Source organism: Aotus nancymaae, unplaced genomic scaffold (assembly GCF_030222135.1).
Source record: "Aotus nancymaae isolate 86718 unplaced genomic scaffold, 86718_ANA_hifiasm-v0.15.2.pri h1tg000040l, whole genome shotgun sequence".
NCBI classification, from domain to species: Eukaryota; Metazoa; Chordata; class Mammalia; order Primates; family Aotidae; genus Aotus; species Aotus nancymaae.
The window spans coordinates 117,875,592-117,892,180 of record NW_026988454.1 but is presented as its reverse complement, the minus strand read 5'-3'; the positions used below and the strand labels follow the sequence as shown (position 1 = coordinate 117,892,180).

General features: G+C 46.8%; 1 pseudogene; it reads left to right on the top strand.

Moving 5' to 3' along the window:
- Window positions 1-6,188: 6,188 nt before the first annotated feature.
- LOC105714714 (RNA polymerase II subunit A C-terminal domain phosphatase SSU72-like) lies at window positions 6,189-7,098 on the top strand (annotated as a pseudogene).
- Window positions 7,099-16,589: the final 9,491 nt, after the last annotated feature.

Here is a 16,589-nt window from a genome sequence, read left to right as displayed (position 1 = left end):
GATTGTGAAAAATACAAAAATTAGCTGGGGCCGGGCGCGGTGGCTCACGCCTGTAATCCTAGCACTTTGGGAGGCTGAGGCGGGTGGATCACGAGGTCAAGAGATCGAGACCATCCTGGTCAACATGGTGAAACCCCATCTCTACTAAAAATACAAAAAATTAGCTGGGCATGGTGGCGCGTGCCTGTAATCCCAGCTACTCAGGAGGCTGAGGCAGGAGAATTGCCTGAACCAAGGAGGCGGAGGTTGCGGTGAGCCGAGATCGCGCCATTGCACTCCAGCCTGGGTAACAAGAGCGAAACACCGTCTCAAAAAAATAGAAAAAAAAATATTAGCTGGGCATGGTGATGGGTGCCTGTAGTCCCAGCTACTCGGGAGGCTGAGGCAGGAGAATCGCTTGAACCCGAGAGGTGGAGGTTGCAGTGAGCCCAGATCGTGCCACTGCACTCCAACCTGGGCGACAGAGCAGGACTCCGTCTCAAAAAAGATAAAGAATAAATAAAGCTAAAAAAGGAGGATAGTGAGTGGAATGTTACAAAGTTGTTTGTCAGGAATTCTCATTGGTTTTCAAAAATAACATTGATTAGTGATTGGCTATAGTGTCTGGTGTCGCATTATTAGGACAATTTATAGCTACTTGTAGCAACAGCAATCAGTTCCAAGGGATGAATACATAGCTTAAAGGGGAGAGCAGAGTGTAGGGTGCGATTGTGTCTCATGTTAATGTCTCTCTGGGCCTGATAATTGAAAGGTCTTACATTCCTCAGATAAGTTATTTTTATTTTATTTATTTTTATTTTTTATTTTTTTGAGACAGAGTCTCTCTCAGTTGCCCAGGCTGGTGTTCAGTGGCGCTATCTCAGCTCACTGCAACCTCTGCCTCCTGGGTTCAAGCAATTCTCAGGCCTCAGCCTCCCAAGAGGCTGGATCACAGTCACCCACCACCACGTCAAATAAAAGTTATTTTCTTTCCCCAACACTTCACATAGTGGCGCAAGGTGAAGATTCATGAGCTGGGTGTCTTTGGGCGAATTACTTTACCTTCCTAACACAGTGTCCTTTTGAATCTGCCAATCAGAGGTGACAATTCCTGTCTCAGAGGGGTGTTGCATGGACAACTGTGATAGTGAAAGTGAAGCACTTAGGCACACCATTCTTTTTTTAAAAAAACTTTGGATATTATCTATAACAGTAAAAAAAATTTTTTTTAAAACAAATTTTCAATTGTGAACACATTATAGCCAGGTGTGGTGGGGCATGCCTATAGTCATAGTTACTCGGGAGCTGAAGTAGGGAAATCACTTGAGCCCAGGAATTCAAGTCTGCAGAGCTCTGATCAAACCACTGCACTCCAGCCTGGGCAACAGAGTGAGACGCTGTCTTAAAAATAAATAAATAAATCCACATTAGAGATTATACACACGATAAAATATCAAACCATTGAACTAAATAACACAAATGGCATGAAGGTTATGACATAGAGTTGAATAAGCAAGATGCGTATTAGACTTAGAATAGTCCTTGACATTAGTGAGTGTTTACCACTTGCCTGCATTAAATACTATTAGCAATAACTGTATACAATATTATTTAGAATTTGGAAAATGAGGCTCACCAATCTTCTAGTCCCTTTGGACTCCATCCCTGTCCAACTTCACTAGAATTCCATCCCAGCTCAGCCTGAACACCCTGGGAGGCTATTCCCACTATGCCCGTGCTGTCTCCAAGGGACCTGTAACCACAGGCAGGCAGCCCCACATTTTCTAGTCCTCTGCTCATAGAACCAGGTGGCTGAGTTTTTCTGGGAAAGGGCACTAAACCATGCGGCCTGTATCGTCCCCATCCATGCTGGTTGACCCCAATGGAGGCCACATGGCAAGTTAGATTTCTTCTCCTGATGACTGACTGCCATTCTACACACCACTGCCTCCATGTCCCCCCGACCTTTTAATAGAGCCTCCATTTTTACTGCAAATAATGAGGCTACATCAGAGAAACAACCTCAACGTCACTTCTCTTCTCCCTCAGAGTATCTTAGCAGCTTCATCCTCTGGTCTCTGAGAAAATTGGGTCCCAAATGTGCTGCTATGCAACAGAAGCAACAGACTAGATGCCGCCAAGCCACAGCTGTGGAGCTGACAAGATGCTAAGTGAAGAAAAAGTAAAGCAGGATGAGCTCATTAGCTCCTTTTGTGTGTGTGTGTGTGTGTGTGTGTGTGTGTGTGTGTGTGTGTTTTGTTTTTTCTGAGACAGAGTCTCACTCTGTCGCCCAGGCTAGAGTACAGTGGCGCCATCTCAGCTCACTGCAACCTCCACCTCCCGGGTTCAAGTGATTCTCCTGCCTCAGCCTCCCGAGTTGCTGGAATTACAGGCTCACATCACCACACCCGGCTAATTTTTTTATTTTTTATTTTCATTTTTAGTAGAGACGGGGTTTCACAATGTTGATCAGGCTGGTCTCAAACTCCTGACCTTGTGATCCACCCTCATCGACCTCCCAAAGTGCTGGGATTACAAGCGTGAGCCGCCATGCCCAGCCCTGGTCTTTTAGTTTTGGGGGGGTTTTGTTTTGTTTTGTTTTGCACAGGGTCTCCCTTTGTTGCCCAGGCTGCAGTGCAGTGGTACAATCATGGTTCACTGAAGCCTTGAACTCCTGGGCTCAGGTGATCTTCCTGCCTCACTCTCCTGCGTAGCTGGGACTATGGTTGGACACCAACAAGGTCAGCTTTTTTTTTTTATTTTTTGTAGAGACAGTCTCACTATGTTGCCCAGGCTGGTCTCGAACTCCTGGGCTCAAGTGATCCTCTTGCCTTCGCCTCCCAAAGTATTGAGATTACAGGCATAAGCAACTGTGCCTAGCCCAGTAGCTAGCTTATTTTTAAAAGCAATTTAAAAAATATATATCTTAGAGATATTTTTCTATTAGTATACAGAGAGGTGTTTTTTTTGTTTGTTTTGTTTTTTGGTTCTTTTTTTTTTTTTTTGAGTCAGAGTTTTGCTCTTGCTACTCAGGCTGGAGTACAACGGTGTCATCTTGGCTCACTGCAACCTCCATCTCCCAGGTTCAAGAATTCTTCTGCCTCAGGCTTCCACGTAGCTGGGATTACAGCCACCTGCCACCACAATCTGCTAATTTTTTTTTCTTTTTTTTTCTTAAGTAGAGATGAGGTTTCACCATGTTGGCCATGATGGTTTTGAACTTCTGACCTCAAGTGATCCACCCATTTCAGCCTCCCAAAGCCAAAGTGCTAGGATTACAGGCATAAGCCACCGTGCCTGGCCTATAGCTTCCTTTTTGTTGTTGTTGTTGTTGTTGTTGTTGTTTTTTTGAGACGGAGTTTCGCTCTTGTTACCCAGGCTGGAGTGCAATGGCACGATCTTGGCTCACACAACCTCTGCCTCCTGGGTTCAAGCGATTCTCCTGCCTCAGCCTTCCGAGTAGCTGGGACTACAGGCGCGTGCCACCCTGCCCAGCTAATTTTTGTATTTTTAGTAGAAATGGGTTTTCACAATGTTGGCCAGGATGGTCTCGATCTCTTGACCTTGTGATCTGCCTGCCTCGGCCTCCCAAAGTGCTGAGATTACAGGCATGAGCCACTGCGCCCGGCCTTTTTACGTATTTCTAATCTGGTAAAAGAAAAATGGTATCTCAGCATAGCTATAATTTGCATTTCTCTTAAGGAAAATGAGACTGAGCAACTACTCATTTTTTGCTTTTGCTTGCATTTTATTTTCTATATATATGATATATATATATGTTCCCAAAGAATATAAAGAGGTAGTTATATATATGTACACACACACACACACACACACACACACACACACACACATATATATTTAGGTCTCACTATGTTGCCCAGGCTGGAGTGTGGTGGCTATTTGTAGGTGGGATCATCAAGCACTACAGTCTGGAACACCTGGGTTCAAGCAATCCTCCTGCCTGAGCCTCTTGTCCTTGCCTATTTTTGTACTGAGCATTTTTTCTTATAAAATTCTTTTTTTTTTTTTTTTGAGACAAAGTCTTACTGTGTTGCCCAGGCTGGAGTGAAGTGGCAGGATCTCTGCTCACTGCAACCTCCATCTCCTGGATTCAAGCAATACTCCCACCTCAGCCTCCCAAGTAGCTGGGATTACAGGCACTCGCCACCACGCCTGGCTAATTTTTGTATTTTAAGTAGAGACAGGCTTTCGGCATGTTGGCCAGGCTGGTCCCAAACTCCTGACCTCAGGTGATCTGTCCACCTCAGCCTCCCAAAGTGCTGGGATTACAGGCGTGAGTCACTGCACCCGGCCTCTTCCTGCTCTTTATCAGTGCCTCTGTGTGTGTGTGTGTGTGTGTGTGTGTATATGCACGTGGGTGTGTGTGTGTTTATTTACAAAGTAATTACAAAATAATTGTGTTAAACTTACTCCATCCCTGTGGGAGTTTGTAAATGCACTTTCCTATCTCTTGCACAGCTCCCTGAGCTTCTTCTGTCTTCCAAGGATGGTGAATGAGGTGCTGACATGGGAGTCTCCAAGTTCCCAGCCTACTCATCCTCACAGCAGCTTCACTCTCTCCTTGGCCCCCCTCCCCAATCCACTTTTCTCCTGCCCCTCATCCACCCTTCCAGAGATGTCACACTCTAGGTTTCATAGGGCTTCAGAATCTTGTTGGGAACCTGGATCATCACCTCATCCCCCGAAAGAGTCCTGGTTTCCCTGTTTCTGTTTTTTGGAAGACTAGCTCCCAATATATCAATGCGGATTCAAGATCTCTCAAAGTGATCAAGTGGTCAATGAAAAGGAAAAAAAAAATACAAAAAAACAGTTTTCTTCAAAGCTGGGTCCAGAGGAGACACCACATAAAGCTGCTCCGTGGATGTCTAAAATTCCCCTGAAAGCCTCAGTTTTTTATTAGACTCTTTCAATAGGGGAGGGGGAGTGAGGCCATACAACAGTGTGGTAATAATCATACAAAAAGAACACATTTGCAAAACTGGTGCATAAAATTCACAACGTAATATTGAAAAAGCAGAACGACGTAAAGATAACTTTCTGTGTGTCAGCATAGAAACCATACACCTTAGCAAGAATAGAGGTTAAACATAAACTTATAATCATCAGCAAGAATACACTGGGCTCACAGCTGCAGGGGGAACAGGATCTGACACAGGACAACCAGCCCGACCACAAAACTGCAAGACGGGGGAGACCCCAAGCAGGCCTGGAGGAGCAGCGGGAGAAGAAAGACTTTCACATCCTTATCTCCACCACAGAGGTTTTTCCTCATGACAGATGCCCCTCATGCATCCGTTTACAGGCTCTCCATAAGGGTTGCATTCCCTTTCCAGGGCTGTAATCAATATGCCTTTCCTGGGAAAGGAATCTGGGCAATAAGCCTCTCCATTACACGTCCGTTTCTAGGCTCTCTGCAACGAGAAGCTTATTACATGCTGTCATCTCTCTCTGGCAGTCAGGCTACGTGGCTTGTCTCTTACATTAAGTTTCTGTTTTTACAAGAACAGCTCAGCAGAGCCAAAGTTGCAAGCTACATTTTAACTTTTTACATTATTCTTAATTTTCTCAAATATAATCAATACAGTAAGTAACAAGCCTCACAAAGCAAGTAACTCATTTCGGGGAAACCTAATTTACAAGTTAAAATTCAACAACAATTTCTTCTTGTTATTTCAGATAGCTCGGGCTTTGCCAGTTCTTCCAGAAGCCTGGGGTTGCTCAGTCACCACCAAGGGGTCCACAGTGTTCCCAGCATCTGTTAGTGACACAGCCAGGAGGGACGTCCAGGACTTGCCTGGGAGTTGTTGCTGGCCCACGCCTCAGGTCTGCTAAGCATTTCCTGAATCACCTTACTGTCTGGCCTTCCATCTGCTCCAGTTCTTCCTTACCTGGACTCTAACCCCTTCCTAGAGCATGGGTAGAGGGGCTGTTTGTCACATTCTACCCATCCTTCATCCCCAGGACAACCCCTCTTTTCCTCCTGGAAGCCCTCCTCCCTCTCTGGCCACTCCTCCAGGCCTCAGATTAAAGCCCCACCCTCCAGGAAGCTTCCTCTCACCTTTCACGTTGGCCAAGTGCCCTGGACGCCTAAGCTGCAGGCATTTCTCTTTCTGCCTTATAATTTCCGGCTTCCTCCTGTCTCTCCTACTGACCACACCTTGAGAGCAGGACTGTCTTCTCCACTGATGTACTTTGAGAGCCTGCACAAAAGAGTGTGTGGACTAAAGCAACCAATGGTTGTCCCAGCTAATGTGACTGCTCCTTATTTGGAACCTTCAAAGCTCTCCATCCGGGATGTCTCTGGAGGGCTAAAGTGTTCCAGCTGGAATTGGAACCCTCCCAGGTCTGATGCGCAAACTTTTTTACCTTGACCATCTTCCTCCCACCCTCTTCTGTCACCGAGGCCCTCTACGAACTTCAGTTTCTCTCAAGGAAGGGAACAGTCAGGGGAGAAGTATAAGGGCCAATTGAACCGTATATGTGTAAATAATAATGTGAGAAGGCTGTGCGGCCACTGCCATGCCGTCCGCTGCAGGTGGCGGCGGTGTGCTTGAGCAACCAGAACCGGAGCATGGAGGTGCACAACATCCTCAGCAAACGGGGATTCGGCGTCCAGTCCTTTGGAACAGGGACTCACATGAAGCGTCCAGGACCAGCGGCAGACAAGCCCAATGTTTATGATTTCAGAATCACATATGACCAGATGTACAATGATCTTCTTAGGAAAGACAAAGAACTCTATACACAAAATGGCATTTTGCATATGCTGGACAGAAATAAGAGAATCGAGCCGGCCAGAAAGTTTCCATAACTGAAAAGACCTGTTTGATCTGATCCTCACTTGCCGAGAGAGTGTACAACCAGGTGGTGGAAGATCTGAATTCCAGAGAACAGGAAACCTGCCAGCCGGTGCACGTTATCAATGTGGACATCCAGGACAAGCACCAGGAGGCCACCCTGGGGGCGTTTCTCATCTGTGAGCTCCGCTAGTGTATCCAGCACACGGAGGACATGGAGAACCAGATTAACGAGCTGCTGCAGGAGTGTGTGGAGAGGAGCGGGCTTACCTTCCTGCACACTGTCTGCTTCTACTGAGCGTGGAGCCCTCCCGGGCCGCCTTCTGCAGCTTCCTTTTGTTCATACTTTCTCCTCCCTGACGTTTGTTTTTACTTATAGGTGTTCTGCTGGTGATGGTAGTGTTACCCAAATAAACCGTGCATGTGAAACGGGAGGAGATGTCTAAACGCCACATTAAAGCAATCAAGTTTTTTCCTTCCCACTTTTAGAGTGGGATATTGATGGTAGTATTTTTCTTTAACCAAAAGGGAAAGACAGCAGTTTGTGTTCACTTCCCCGCCTCTGGGCACCCCCTCCCTCCCTCCTCCCCACCTGGCCAGACTGCACAGACTCCGCTGCTGTGTTAGGAATGATCTGGAATTGTCCAGCAAATAGATGCTGCTGTCAAAATAATAATAATAATAATAATAATAATAATAATAATAATAATGTGATAAGCCAGATGCAGTGGCTCACACCTGTAATCCCAGCACTTTGGTAGGCCGAGGCGGGCAAATCACGAGGTTAGGAGTAACATGGTGAAACCCCTGTCTCTACTAAAAACACAAAACGGTAGCTGGGCGTTGTGGTGGGTGCCTGTACTCCCAGCTACTCGGGAGGCTGAGGCAGAAGAATTGCTTGAACCTGGGAGGTGGAGGCTGCAGTGAGCAGAGATCATGCCATTACACTGCAGCCCAGTGACAGCGTGAGACTCAGTCTCAAATAGTAACAATGTGGTAAATGAATATGAGCCATGGGGTATAACAAAGAGTGCTACTAGTCTTTGAATACTTACATTGTCATGTTTTCTTTTTTTCAGACGCAGTCTCGCTCTGTCACCCTGGCCTGGTATGATCCCAAAGTGCTGGGATTACAGGCTGTGTCACTACACCCAGCCTGACATGCTTTCTATGCCAGATACCATTCTAATATTTAACCTGTATTACGCCCTTAATTCTAACAAATTGACTCTATTTCACAGAAAAGTGAACTGAGGCACAGAGTGGCTAATGAGTTATTTGCCTGAAATTCCATACTGGCAGTAGAGGAGCTGGAATTTGCACGTGGGCACCATAGCTCCAGAGTCCATTTGCTTAACTATCACCCCATATTGTCTTTCTATGAAATAATACTATTACTATTACTTGATCTCAGAGCTGCCCTCTCCACCAAAAATGAATCTAGTCACATAGCCGCTCTCTTCCAGCATGATTCTAACTCTAATAATAAATTCTGGCCCGGCATGGTGGCTCACGCCTGAAATCCCAGCACTTTGGGAGGCCAAGGCCGGCAGATCACCCAAGGTCAGGAGTTTGAGATTAGCCTGGCCAACATGGTAAAAAACCTGTCTCCACTAAAAATTCAAAATTAGCTGGATGTGGTGGCACGTGCCTGTAATCCCAGTTACTCGGGAGGCTGAGACAGGAGAATTGCTTGAACTCAGGAGGCGGAGGTTGCAATGAACCGAGATTGCGCCACTGCACTCCAGCCTGGGAGACAAGAACGAAACTTCATCTCAAAAAAAAAAAAAAAGTAGTTTCTGCAGGTAGAGTTTTGTGCAGGTGTCCACTTTCTTGGAGATATGTTCAAAATGTAGCACCTCTTTAAAAAGAACGATTCCCATATTTTCTGTTCTTTGATATTTATGCTATCAGATCCGAATAGAATACTCATCAGGTGAACTAAACACAGAGAAGTTTAACAACATCTGTCGTCATAATTGGTATGGACTTGCCTTTATGGTATTGACAAATGTGTTTTCCCCAAACCTACCATTCCAGGTCCTCATCACTCTTAGAATGAGTTCTCTAGTCCCTTCCCTCATATTTCCAGAATTCTCTTATTAAGAGGAAGATGGGGCAAGGGTGGAAGGAAAGAGGCCAGCCTGGAAGGGGCATTCACTGGATTTTCAAGGAGCAAGAGGAGAGTGATAAGCAGAGCTCTGCTGGGCACCAGCGGTCCTTCTGGGCCATAGCGAAGGGAGCAGGTTGTGCTCCCAGGATTGGCATGGGGTGGCTTGTCAAGGTCACCCCCAGCCTCCCTCTTTGCCCATCCTGTTCCCTCCCCCCCGATGGCAGCCTCACCTCCAGCAGGATTCCTCATCCCTGGCACAAAGAGCCAACTCCTGCCTATGGGGGCTGGAGAGGAAAGGCAGGGCAGAAAGGGGTCAACTCTAAACACCCAAGGAAACACTGAGGACAGAAAGGAGGATGCTCGGGGCCAGCTGGAAGCAAGGGGCCTGCCTGCCAGCGCCACACTCCCTAATTGCCAGGACACATTGCCTCGATTTCTGGGGAACCAGAAACTTGTAGAAAGTCAGGAAGGAAAGGGAGGGAAAAAGATGGAAGAGAGTTTGGGAGATCCAGAGAAAGAGGGCAGCGGCTGGGGAGACCCATACGTGTTCCACACCATGTTAAATAGACGGTATGCAGAATAATAACAAAATACAGAGGACAGCAAATAATATATAGAATACTGCCATATATTTGCCACCAAGATTTAAGTGTTAATGGTTTGTCTTATTTCTTTCCACATTTTTTTTTTTGAGATGGAGTCTTACTCTGTTGCCCATGCCGGAATGCAGTGGCGCGATCTCAGCTCACTGCAACCTCCTCCGCCTCCCCAGTTCAAGCAATTCTCCTGCCTCAGCCTCCTGAGTAGCTGGGATTACAGGTACGCACCACCACACCCAGCTAATTTTTGTATTTTTAGTAGATATGGGGTTTTGCCATGTTGACCAGGCTGGTCTCCAACTCTTGACTTCAGGTGATATGCCCACCTCAGCCTCCCAAAGTGCTGGGATGACAGACACCAGCCACTATGCCTGGCCTCTTCCTTTATAGTCCCCTCCCCTCCCTGTGGAACTTTGCCATCTCTGCCCCTTCCCCTGAGAGGGAGTCGCTCTCCTGAAATTCTGTCTTTTCAGTCTATGCTGTTGTGTGTGTGCGTGCGTGTGTGTGTGTGTGTGTGTGTGTGTGTGTGTGTGGAGAGAGAGAGAGAGAGAGAGACACAGGGTCTTGCTCTGTTACCCAGGCCGAAGTGCAATGGTGTGATTGTGGCTCACTGCAGCCTCAACTTTGCATATCCATTTTTGTGGATATGCAACCACAAAAATATATATTGTTGCTCATGTATCATAAGTTCTTACAAACATGATGTAATGTGGCCCAGATTCTTCTGCCATTTGGTTTTATTTTACTCATATCATGTATCATGTTTTTGATACTTATCCCCCTTGATACATGAGATAGTACTTTCATTTTATCTGCTGCATAGTATTCCATTTTGTGAATAAATCTAAATTTTTATTCTCCTGTTCATGGACATTTAAGTTGTTTCTAATTTCTTTGTTGTTGTTGTTATTATAAAGAACATGAGCTGGGCACGGTGGCTCATGCCTGTAATCCCAGCACTTTGGGAGGCTGAGGCAGGCGGATCACAAGCTCAGGAGATCGAGACCAGCCTGCCCAATATGGTGAAACCCCATCTCTACTAAAAATACAAAAATTAGCCGGGCGTGGTGGTGGGTACCTGTAATCCTAGCTACTCGGGAGGCTGGGGCAGGAGAATAACTTGAACCTGGGAGGTGGAAGTTGCAGTGAGCCGAGATAATGCCATTGCACCACTCTATCCTGAGTGACAGAGCAAGACTCTGTCTCAAAAAAAAAAAAAAAAAAAACAACGTGAATGAACAACTTTTTTTTTTTTTAAGACAGAGTCTCACACTGTTGCCCAGGCTGGAGTATGGTGGCACGATCTCAGCTTACTGCAACCTCTGCCTCCTGGGTTCAAGCAATTCTCCTGCCTCAGCCTCCTGAGTAGCTGGGAATATGGGCACCTGCCACCACGCCCAGCTAATTTTAGTATTTTTAGTAGAGACGACGGGGTTTCACCATGTTGGCAAGGCTAGCTCAAATTCCAGACCTCAAGTGACCCTCCTGCCTTGGCCTCCCAAAGTGCTGGGATTACAGGTGAGAGCCATGATGCCCAGCCTAGACATCCTTGTGTGTGTCTCCGCATCACACATATGGGAGTTTCTCTAGAGCCATAACTACCGTTTACAATTGCTGGGTTCCAGGCAAATGATAAACATGCAATTCCAGGTTTATCAGATATTGCCAAATTGCCCTCTGAAGTGATTGTGTCATAAACCCTCCCTCCAGGCTGGGAACAATGGCTCACACCTGTAATCCCAGCACTTTGGGAAACCGAGGCTGATGGGTCACCTGAGGTCAGGAGTTCCAGACCAGCATGGCCAACATGGTGAAAACCTGTCTCTACTAAAAATACAAAAATTAGCTGGGCATGATGGTGCACGCCTATAATCCCAGCTACTCAGGAGGCTGAGGCAAAAAAATCACTTGCATCTGGGAGGCAGAGTTTGCATCACTGCACTCCAGCCTGGGTTACAGAGGGAGACTGTCTCAAAACAAACAGGCTGGGAGTGGTGGCTCATGCCTGTAATCCCAACACTTTGGGAGGCTGAGGCGGGCAGATCACCTGAGGGCAGGAGTTAGAGACCAGCCTGTCCAACATGGAGAAACCTCGTCTCTACTAAAAATACAAAATTAGCTGGGCGTCGTAGCACATACCTGTAATCCCAGCTACTGGGGAGGCTGAGGCAGGAGTATCACTTGAACTCGAGAGGCGGAGGTTGTGGTGAGCCAAGATTGTGCCATTGCACTCCAGCCTGGGCAGCAAGAGCAAAACTTCATCTCAAAAAAGACAAATAAACAGGTTGGGCATGGTGGCTCACGCCTGTAACCCCAGCACTTTTGGAGGCTGAGGTGGGTGGATCACCTGAGGTCAGAAGTTCAAGACCAGCCTGGCCAACATGGCAAAAACTCATCTCTAATACAAAAAATTAGCCAGGCGTAGTGGTACATGCCTGCCTGTAATCCCAGCTACTTGGGAGGCTGAGGCAGGAGAATCACTTGAACCCAGGAGGCAGAGGCTGCAGTGAGCCCAGATCGAGCCACTGTACTCCAGCCTGGGGGACAGAGACAAACTGGCCGGGTGGGGTGGCTCACGCCTGTAATCCCAGCACTTTGGGAGACGGAGTTGGGCAGATCATTTGAGGTCAGGAATTCAAGACCAGCCTGACCAACATGGTGAAACACTGTCTCTACTAAAATTACAAAAATAAGCTGGATGTGGTGGTGGACACCTGTAATCCCAGCTACTCAGGAGGCTGAGGCAGGAGAATCAATTGAACCCAGAAAGTGGACGCTGTGGTGAGCTGAGATTGTGCCACTGCACTCCAGCCTGGGCAACAGAGCAAGACTCCCTCTCAAAAACAAACAAACGAACGAACAAAACCCACCTCTCCCTCCAGTACCCTATGACTTGCTGCTTCTCAGGAGCATGATGTGGTAGCTCTTTCTGGATAGAGTTTGCAGTGCTTCATTTGCTGGCGGGGATAACTAGCTTTTCACATTTATGGATTACTAACTCATGTTTCTGGAAATGGCCACCTCTGATCTTTTGTTTCTTTTTCTTTTTCTGCCATTTTCTTTTTTCTCCCAGCACTTTGGGAGGCCGAGGCAGGCAGATCACTCTGTCACCCAGACTGGAGTGTAGTGGCATGGTCTCGGCTCACTACCACCCCTGCTACCCAGGTTCAAGCAATTCTCCCATCTCAACCTCCCAAGTAGCTGGGACTACAGGCACGTACCACCACACCTGGCTAATTTTTGTATTTGTAGTAGAGATGGGGTTTCACTATGTTGGCCAGGCTGATCTTTAACTCCTGACCTCATGATCTGTTTGCCTCGGCTTCCCAAAGAGTTGGAATTACAGGTGTGAGCCACCATGCCCGGCCTCTTTTTCCCTCATTTCCTTATTGATTATTTTATATAATATTATGGGTTTTTTTTGTTTGTTTGTTTTGTTTTGTTTTTGAGACGGAGTCTTGCTCTGTCACCCAAGATGGAGTGCAATGGCGCAATCTCAGCTCACTGCAACCTCCACCACCCAGGTTCAAGCGATTCTCCTGCCCCAGCCTCCCAAGTAGCTGGGATTGCAGGCACCTGCCACCACACCCGGCTAATTTCTGTATTTTTAGTAGAGACGGGGTTTCAAATGTTGCCCAGGCTGGTCTCGATCTCTTGACCTCATGACCCGCCCACCTTGGCCTCCCAAAGTGCTGGGATTACAGGCGTGAGCCACTGCGCCCAGCCAATATTATGTTCTAATAGAGAAAGGGGCCAGGCCAGTGACTCAGATCTGTAATCTTAGCTCTTTGGGAGGCCGAGGGGGTGGATTACCTGAGGTCGAGAGTTCAAGACCAGCCTGGCCAACATGGTGAAACCCCATCTCTACTAAAAAATACAAAAAATTATCTGGGTGCGGTGGGCATGCCTGTAATTCCAGCTACTCAGGAGGTTGAGGCAGGAGAATCGCTTGAACCCAGGAGGTTGAGGTTGCAGTGAGCTGAGATCCCACCAATGTACTCTAGCCTGGACTACAGAGCAAGACTTCGTCTCAAAATAAAAAGAGACAGAGTCTCACTATGTTACCCAGGTTGGCCCTGAACTCCTGGGATCAAGTGATCCTCCTGCGTCAGCCTCCCTAAATGCTGGGATTACAGTCATGAACCACTACTCCCAGCCCTGTTGATTATAAAAGTATATTACTTGTAATTGATACTAAATCTTTTAAAATTGTATGGACTGCAAATTTCTTCTTCCAGCCTGTGGGGGATTGTCTTTCCACTTTGTAATATCTTTTTTTTTGAGACAGAGTCTTGCTCTGTTGCCCAGGCTGGAGTGCAGTGGCTCAATCTCGGCTCACTGCAACCTCTGCTTCCCAGGTTCAAGTGATTCTCCTGCCTCAGCCTCCTGAGTAGCTAGGATTACAGATGCCCACCATCACGCCCAACTAATTTTTGTATTTTTAGTAGAGACGGGGTTTCACTATGTTGGCCAGGCTGGTCTTGAACTCCTGGCTTCAAGTGATCTGCCCGCTTTGGCCTCCCAAAGTGCTGGGATTACAGGTGTGAGCCACCACACCCGACATGTAGTATCTTTTGTTAATCAAAAGATTTCAATTTACTATTGAAGCTAGGTGCCTCATGCATAGAAGTTTATTATACCATAGCAAAAAGTTCATAAAAATCTATACAACACATAATTATCTACGATCCTAAATTCCCAAAGATCCATATATGTATTTTAATTAATTAATTAATTAATTTTTTTGAGACGGAGTCTTGCTCTGTTGCCTGAGCAACAGAGTGCAGTGGCGAGATCTTGGCTCACTGCAACCTCTGCCTCCCAGGTTCAAGTGATTTTGCCACCTCAGCCTCCCCAGAAGCTGGGATTACCAGTGCCTATATGTTATAGTTTGACTCTTCACATTCAGATCTCTATGCCACTATAATTTTTTTTTTTTTTTTTGAGACGGAGTGTCACTCTGTCACCTAGGCTGGAGTGCAATGGCCCAATCTTGGCTCACTGCAACCTCTGCTGCCTGTGTTCAAGCGAGTCTCCTGCCTCAGCCTCCTGAGTAGCTGGGACTACAGGCTCATGCCACCACGCCGGCCAATTTTTTGTATTTTTAGTAGAGACAGGATTTCACCATATTGGCCAGGCTGGTCTCGAACTCCTGACCTCGAGGCCCTGCCCAGAATTTATTTTTGTAATTGATGTGCCAGAGGATCAAATCTTATTTTTCCTTTTGGGAATGGCCAACTGTTCCAGCCCTATTTCTGACCATGTATGTCCCGTCTCCACTGACCAGCAATTCCCCCTCTGCGCTATGTGTTCTTGGATCTGTTTCTAATATCCATTCTGTTCCTTAGTCACTGTGTCTGTTCTTGCATTTTGCCACACTATTTTCATTCCCATACAACCAGATTGGCCAGATTGGTATCTATAGAGCTAGTGCCCTCTTATTTTTGTTATCTTTATTTATTTATTTATTTATTTTAGAGACAGAGTCTCACTCCTGTCGCCCAGGCTGTCGTGCAGTGGTGCTGTCATGGTTCACGCCAGCCTCGACTTCCCAGGCTCAGGTGATCTTCCCATTTCAGCCTCCTGAGTAGCTGGGACTACAGGTGTGTGCCAATATGCCTCCCTAATTTTCTTTTGTATTTTGAGTAGAGACAGAGCTTCACCATATTGCCCAGGCTGACCTCGAACTCCTTGGCTCGAGTGAACTGCCTGCCTCAGCCTCCCAAAGTGCTGGGATTACAGGTATGAGCCACCATGCCCGGTCTGCTCTTTTTTTTCTTCTTCAGCATTAACTTATTCTTAATCTTTTTGTCCCATATAAAATCTATTATCAGCTTCCAGAAAGAAAGACAAAAAACACAGATTCGTGGATTCTTGGTCAGAGTTGCACTAAATTTCTAGATTAACTTGGTGGAGAACTAACTTTTTTTTTTTTTTTTTGAGACAAGGTCTCTCTCTGTTGCCCAGGCTGGAGTGTAGTGGCATGATCATGGCTCACTGCAGCCTCGACCTCCTGGGCTCAAGCCATCCTCTCATCTTAGCCTCCTAAGTAGCTGGGACTATAGGCATGTCCCATCATGCCTGGCTAATTTTTGTATTTTTTGGTAGAGACTAGGTTTTGCCTTGCTGCCCAGGCTGGTCTCGAACTCCTGGGCTCAAACAATCCAACCATCTTGGCCTCCTAAAGCATTGAGATTACAGGCATGAGTTGCCGTGCCTGGTCAGAGCTAACATCTTTATATCAATTATAGCCAGGCAGAGTGACTCACAGTAGCCTGTTCCTGTAGTCCCAGCTACTCAGGAGATTGAGGTAGGAGGATTGCTTGAACTTAGGAGGTCAAGGCTGCAGTGAGCTATGACTGTGCCACTGAACTCCAGGCCTGGGAGACAGAGGGGAACCTACCTCTAAAAGATAAAATAAAATATTATGATACTTTACTGACCATTACATTGGCTCATTCATTCAAATATTCGAATATTTAAGTCTTCCTTTTTGGTTTCTCTGTAAAAAATTGTTTTCTCCACTGGAGTCTTGCCCAGTCTTTATTAGATTTTTTTCCCTGGGGCTTTGTGGTTTTTGCTGCTCTCCCTCCCTACAACAGATATGCTAGGCATGTCCTTCCTTACCTCCTCCTCAACCCCCCTCTCCACCCTCATCCCTCTCACTGTCCAGGGAACAGCTGTCTCCTGCCCCAGCAGTTGACCATTCCCTGTGAGGCATTGCCAGAGAGGGTAGGGCCCCCACCTCCCACCCTCAGCGTCCTGTCAGCTGAGTCAGGGGGGCAACAGCTGTCTCAGTGGGGACAATGGCTGCATTCTATGCAAGCTCCTCTCCTGGGCCACCTCCTCCTCCCTGGCCAGAACAACTGCTCTTGTGAATTGGGGAGGCCCCACCTGTCCTCTCCGGTCACTTTTTCAGGCAACCTCCAACTCCCTGGCCCATTTTGCTTATGTCTTACAGGCATGTCTAGTGTGTGTCCTATTGCCTGGTCCACTGTGCATGGGTCTGTCATTGCCTGGAATTGGTGGGCAGAGGAATGATGGTCATGGATAAAGGACCATCTCTCCAAATGCATC